Source organism: Colossoma macropomum, unplaced genomic scaffold (genome assembly GCF_904425465.1).
Source record: "Colossoma macropomum unplaced genomic scaffold, Colossoma_macropomum, whole genome shotgun sequence".
Classification (NCBI taxonomy): domain Eukaryota; kingdom Metazoa; phylum Chordata; class Actinopteri; order Characiformes; family Serrasalmidae; genus Colossoma; species Colossoma macropomum.
This window is the reverse complement of record NW_023494791.1, coordinates 31,265,996-31,273,093: the sequence shown is the minus strand read 5'-3', so window position 1 is coordinate 31,273,093 and position 7,098 is coordinate 31,265,996. Positions and strand designations below refer to the sequence as shown.

The 7,098-nt window shown below is 37.6% G+C and overlaps 1 pseudogene; it reads right to left on the bottom strand.

The window, feature by feature from the left end:
* Positions 1 to 4,990: 4,990 nt before the first annotated feature.
* LOC118811079 lies at positions 4,991 to 6,338 on the bottom strand (annotated as a pseudogene).
* Positions 6,339 to 7,098: the final 760 nt, after the last annotated feature.

The following is a 7,098-nucleotide window of genomic DNA, read 5'->3' as shown; positions in this document are numbered from 1 at the left end:
GAATAAAGGGTAGTATTTTATTTATCCAAAATATATATATATATATATATATATATATATATATATATATATATATATATATATATATATCTCGCCTTAACCGGCGAGATATATATATATATATGGTCTGAGAAACACACATGGTCTGAGAAACTCAGAAATCAGGCCTGTTTGTTGGTGTTGTGCAGAATCCGGACTCCCCTTTGCATGCATGTGCCTCCCGCAGGCTTACAGACACTACAGATCACACTCACGATTTTGGTTGTTTCTGTGTGTAAATAACAGTTAATCCACCGTTTTCTTCACAACAAACAACACAACAGGACCTAAAGCCCAACACAGAGTCTCCTCTCTCAGTCAGAGTATAGTTTAATGTAATGAAGGCGCTGGTTGTCAGTGATGCACTCGGAGGACTTAATGGCTTTCTGTCGTAATGAAGGTGTCTTGATAAAGAAGGAGACACAGGAGAGGCTACAGAATAACACAAATAACACATACATACATTTTAGACTATCAGAACAACATTAACATCATTAAACCACAACAACGTCCCTTTTTACGGGTACGGAGCCACTGCACAGCTCTGCATAACACGCTGCCACAGTATAATAAGAACAATCTAAACACAGGACAGTTCACAGCTTTAATTCTTAAGTCTGGAGCTGTTTACATAGGACAATGTGACATCACAGCATTAATTTTTCTCATCATTATTGGTCAGCGTGACTCATTTTTTCTCTTTGATTTTACTGTTAAATGGCAGGAGTTCTGTAGTGTCTCTTCCCCAGATCACTTAAGATTTTTTCCTGATAGGATATATTTTATTTATTTATTGTTTAAGTGATAGAAAATGTTAAAATTAGATACATAAAATACGACCCCTTATTCCTCTTCTGTTTTTTTTATTATTTTATGACACGTTTGTTAAATTGTAAATTGAAACTATTTTTTTAATTTCCACTGACAATAAAATCCAGTTTCCCCTCCAATGCTCCGATACAGGATGCTAACACTGACAAACTAATTTGACGCTAGCATTAGCCGCTAACGGAAACGTAGCCAACTGTGTATGAGACACTGTTTCGCGGTTTAATTTGATAAACAGCTATATTTTCTGATTCTGTCTGCAATAATACATGATTACTGGAGGATTTTCTCCACAGTAAACAAATACAAAACTGGATAAATCAAAACCTGTCCACTTCCTGATGCCTAAGAAAAGACGAAAAGCATTCAGCTATTACTTACTTCTTTAACTGATTTCCAGATAACACAGTTTTGTGTCAAACTGTACAACAGATCCCTTTACCTGGCAATCTGGAATAACACCACAATCAGCATTTCCAACAGATCCCTCTACAGACTAAATGTGCTCAGTCACTTCGGTAGTTGTTTCACTGTAAGCAGTCACAGAGCTCCAATAACAGCTTGTCTGGAATAGATGGGTTTTACTTAATGAACTGAATAATGACTAATGAATAACTGAATAATGAGGCAAGAACTCCACAACTGCAAGATCTGTAATCAACAAGAAAGTTTTTGTTCTAACAAACATTAAGGAAACCATAATCAAAATTAAGCTACTTACAGGTTGAACTAATGTAAAGCACTCCTGGCAGTGAACTCTCATATGAACCAGGAAATATCGCCTCATTTTAACAATGACGGCATCCATTTTTAAACAGTTTTCTAGTTCTACTGACTTACACAGAAGGATGATATGTGTGCAGATGAGAGGACCTGCTACTGCTGTCACAAGACGACGTGCTAGCCCAGAGCAAATGCTCTAGACCCGAGCTAACGTGCTAACTTTGAGCTAATGTCCTAACCACAAACTAAAGCGCTATACCATTATGGCATAACACTCGAAAAGCACAGGCTATTCCTTTTAAATGCTCAGAGTAGTTAGCTAACGTTAGCTAAGGATTAAGTTAACATTAGCCATGATGAATTAGCAATTAAGGGTAATGTAACTAAACCTTGAGCTGATAGCCATTACATTAACCTTGCTACCTTGTGCTTTTCAAGTGTTATGCTACTGTTAGCTAGTTAGTTATAACTTTTCATTTTCCATACTGGAACCTTATAATTTTAAATTATTCAATTATTATTCAATAATTATTATTCTTCCATTTGCCTTCTCTTCAAACCTAGCTGCCGGCTTGTCTATTTGAAAATAGTGAACTTGTGCAGGAAAATTCATTAAATGAGGGTCTTAACCTTCAAAAGGTGAACTCTGGTGGCACTTATGACATGCCAGACTACGGTCAAAAGTACTGAGGCGTAAATCAACCAATCTGCCGCAGCATAAAAGTGTGGCCCTCTTCCTTCATCCACATTGTTGGGCCACAATATTCATGCCAGAATTGACCCTTAAACGTAGATACGATTTAAGACCATGCACAGCTGTCCAGCATCTGGCCAATTCTGGCCCACACTTGGGTATGTAAGCCAGAATCGGCCCAGAACAGTCTGCTATTTGGGTGGGCCACTTATGACATGTCAGACATAGGCCAAAAGTACTCAGGTGTAAATCAGCTGAGCACAAATCTGCTGCAACTTAATTGTGCTGTGGCCCTCTGTATCGGAGCATTGGAGGGGAAACTGGTGGTCATCTGCAACATTGTATGAGCTTTGAATATCAAATGGTTTATGAAACTTAAGCTCAGACATTATATACCTTTCCTCACTTTGTAATACTCTGAATGCATGATGATGCTCATCAAAATTCTTTGTGAATAGCTTGTTTGTCAATAACAAAATGTGATTTTCAACCAAAAGTATATCACTTATTTGACAAAAGACTGGAATGTCTTCTTCCATCGCACTACAAATAACAAGTCCAGCTTTATACTCTACACAATCAACTTTAACCCAACTAGTTGAGAAAACATCTTAGTTAATTTGAAGCATTTCATTGTCTACCACATTTTTATCTCTGAAGGAAAATGATTTAATTGGCCCGTATTCCTTTCGTTTAAGTGTAAAAGTTAAGGATAAGCTATGGCTATCTGATGCTTTTTAGCAAGTGATTTGGTCATGTTTTTGAAATTTTTCAATCTTTAAACAGCTTGTGTTTGGCTTCAAACCTCACACTCCACACATATTGTAAAGGGCCTATTTTTCTTATAGAAAATGGGTAATGAATCATAAAATGATGCTTAGGTATCAAGTTTATATGAGAAAACAATTGCTTAAATAGTTTGTGGTGGTGAACAATCAAATGCTCTAAATATATTGTCATACCTAGAGTGAGAGAGAGAGAAGGTGAAAAAACTATGTTCATTAATTGAAGCAACAACAGTAACAAATTCCAGTTTTTGTTTCCTTCAGGAATAATATCACCAAACAACAGTGGTATTTTTTTCACAAGACACAATGTTTGAATAGAATTCAAACCAATGGCATTGCCAGCACTTTCCAAAATAATCTTTGTGGGAGTTTTTTTTGTTCTAAAAATCCATAATCAAAACTATAAATCCTGGAAAGCAAGTCCTGTTCTGATATGAAGTGTCTGAGATATTCAAAAGGTAATTTGACCTCGTACTGAGCCACACCCTCCAGAAGATCATGCATTATTTCAAATGAATAGTTATTACAAACATGGAAATACTTCAACGAATTAAGTGTAGAATTTTTTTTCAAACCATATAGAGACTTCAATTGTGGATTTTCCTGGAGAGACTGGCGGTGCATTTCAAACATATCTTTGCCACGAAGGATCACCTTTGGGTCATCCTCACTGTATACCGTTTGAGAATCATTCTTCTCAAACAAACAAAGGCGACAGAAATGACGGCTACTGAATGACTCATTAAAACCAAGAATTGTGTGCATCCCCAGTGATCTGTGAGATTGTACCATATACCGGCTCATCAGAAAATGGAAGACTTAGCCCTTGGCCTTACAGAATTTTCAAATCATTTATCAATAATTCTAGTATAACATCAAAACCATACTTGTGCAGATCTTGTGCATGAAAAAGTGATACCAAATGAATGTTCATCAAAACAATTAAATTTTGGGGGCAAGTTTCTTACAACAAAATAAAGACAGCCAATTTTGTGAATTCCACATTTGGAGCCAAGAGGATTGGCTGTTTCAAAATCATCGTAGTATAGCTGAATTTGTAATGCATGTCTTTTTGCTGTAAACAAAGGGTTAGTTTTGCAATAACTTCCATCACAAAAGTCAGTGTACCCTCTTGCTTAAGGAAAACACAAATTGGATTTCTGCACATGAACTTCAGTGTTTCTAAAATCGGCACATATAAAAAAGTATCCTTCACAGGTACTTGATCATAAGTACCACATTTCTGATTTCACCTGCTGTCATATCTCACTCCCAGTGTTATTTCTACTGGCTCAACAACTCCCCATTTTAAGTTGAAGTATTTATTTCTTTTCCATTCTGTATTCAGATTTGTGAATGGGTTTTCTAGTTTTTCAAAAGATTCATTTATCACAGATATGTTGGGGTCAGTTGCTGGTAAAGCAGAAATAACGGTATGCTTTGCTTGTGAGCGAAGCTCACTTGTTAGCTTTTCCAAATCGCCGACAATTGAGGATACCAAACTGCTGGAAATCCCACTCCCCTGCAACTTGGCCACGATGGATGCACACATTTCTTTGGTTGGATCTTGTCCTGTATTGTTGCTCTCAAAAGAAACACTGGAAGAACTACTTTGATTCTGGAGATTAAATTGGTCCTCCAAAGCATGTGTCTGAGATGAAGTTGCAACTGACTTGCTAAAGGAACATGCAGCAGCTGAAGTTTGAGCAATCTGCTCAACACTGCTATGAACACTATTTTAGGTGCTTCTGAAAACCTGCATATGTTTGGAACTGATGCCTACAGCTTTGATGAGAACAAAACAATTTGAACTTCAAATAGTTCAGGATGGTAACCGTGTTCAACAATGTGAAATCAACTGCTGACCCCTGGGATACAGTTTCTGACACAAAAAACAGGTCAGCATTGTTTTTGCCTCTTACTCACATAGAGAGAAGACTACGGGCTGGTTAAGCAGTCTGGCTCTCAAGTCTCTCACTCTGGGTGACTCATTTTCCCCACATCAATGTTATACACTGTTGTCTGCAGAAATGTGTAAAAATTCACAAGTGCACCATCATAAGCCAAATTAAACACAAAATGTGCTTTGAAAAGTTCATCAAATGCCCCAAGGGAGCGGTGTGCCTGGCATGGAAAGAGATGCTTATCCATGGTGATGTAAAAGCTGTCAATCTTGCTCTTCTGACACCCAACAGTGAGAAGGTATGGCTGCCGACCCTGCTGGTTGCGGAGATGCTCCTCCAAACTGCAGCATGACTAGGGTTGAGATAAGGACACTGGATCTTAGACAGAAGAATAATATGCGGCCACAGAAAAATTATAAGTTATTATTCAAACATCCTCTCACTGGCTAGTGAAAGACAGGAACACCTAAGAAGACTTAATTTCAATGCCATCCACTTTTTAACAACCCATATTTACACATGTGGCTAAGAAGGGGACATGTGCCAAATTATTATCACCTTAATAATACAATTACCTTATGAAAGGCTACAGTTCTCTCAACTGCATCACACGCGCTCATTTTTGGAGAAGTTGGCCCTCCTGGTGGTGGCGGAAGGAGTTGTAACATCAACAACAGGGAGGCCATATCTTGGTCGTAGGCTGAGCACAGTCTCAACAATTAATTAACAAAAAACCCTTCAAATTTATTTTTCAAATTTCAGTGAGAACAGGGAGATAGTTTTAAACAGTCATCCATCGACTGTTTATATTCATCCCAAAAATCAGATCAACTTACAGATATACACAGAATAAATATACTAATTCCAATAAAATCTGCCACAGGTAGTCTAATTTCCTAATTTTAATCACATAATGAAATGAATTATGAAAATAAATAAAGCAACTGTAACAACAATTATAGCAAATGCTTTAAAAAAAACAATCAAAACAAACACTCACTTGTTGCCTCAAGATCGCTTTCTAGTGGACTTTCTGCTGACTGCAACAAGTGACAACTCAGGTGCGGAAGTGAGCCGCTTAGCCTCTTTTATGACATTTGGCTTGAAGAACACATCCCATTTCTGAAGCAGCCTGACGGATGTCTCATCATCAAATAGGAGAGTGAAGTCTTGATCCACCTTCAAGAAAGATAAACTACTATTGCTACAAGAAATACTTTCAAATTTCAAGCCACTCTAAACATCTCATTCCAAACTTACCAATCCTTTTGTATCCAGGAATCTTGTGAAGGTGGAGAGGACATCTGCACTTCTGCCTGGGTCATTAACAAGCTTCTGACTGTGCTGAAAGGTCTCTCTCATCTTCTGAAAAATCAGGGAATTGTCTGTGGTATGGCTGAGCAAAGACAGGGCTTCTCGGCAAGCATCCCCTTCAAGCTGCCTTTCAACATTGACTGTTCTTTGGACATTTGGGCCTCCTGGCGAAAGGTCAATATTTGGTGGAAGTTCAGATCCTCTACGAATCTTCTTTTGGACTGTTTTCAGACGCTAAGAAATGTAGCACTGCTTCAATAAACTGACAAAAAAAACAAAAACATGATAATCAAAAACATGGTGATAAACAGCTTTGCTAGAGACTCAGAATGAAAAAAAAAATGTTAGTGTTAAGAAACATGAGAATCAAGCATTATTACAAACCTGTTTAGCAGACATTGCATCTGGTGTATCCTCAGTTCTTGGTCTCTTGCTAGGGACCTCATCTACAACTAGAGTTGATGCAGTTGAGCTGAAGCTTGAGTCAGACATCTCAGAAGCGGAAGACAAGGAGCAATCAGAATTCTAAAGGAATAAAAAATATATTTTATTGTGTAGGGTGTAGAGTGCTTAATTATACCTGCCTTTATATCTCTCACCATAATTTGAGAAAACTGTCAGCACCAACAAGGTCACTGAATATTTCTGCATCACCTTCTGTTCCTGTTGCATCTTTGTATATAAGTTTTGCATCAGGTGGCAGACAAAATCGCTCCATGACTGGAAAAGATAGTAAGAAAACTGAATGTGCTAGTCAGCATTGTTTCTTGTCTCACAGCAAATGAGTGTTCATGTTAAATTTATTCAT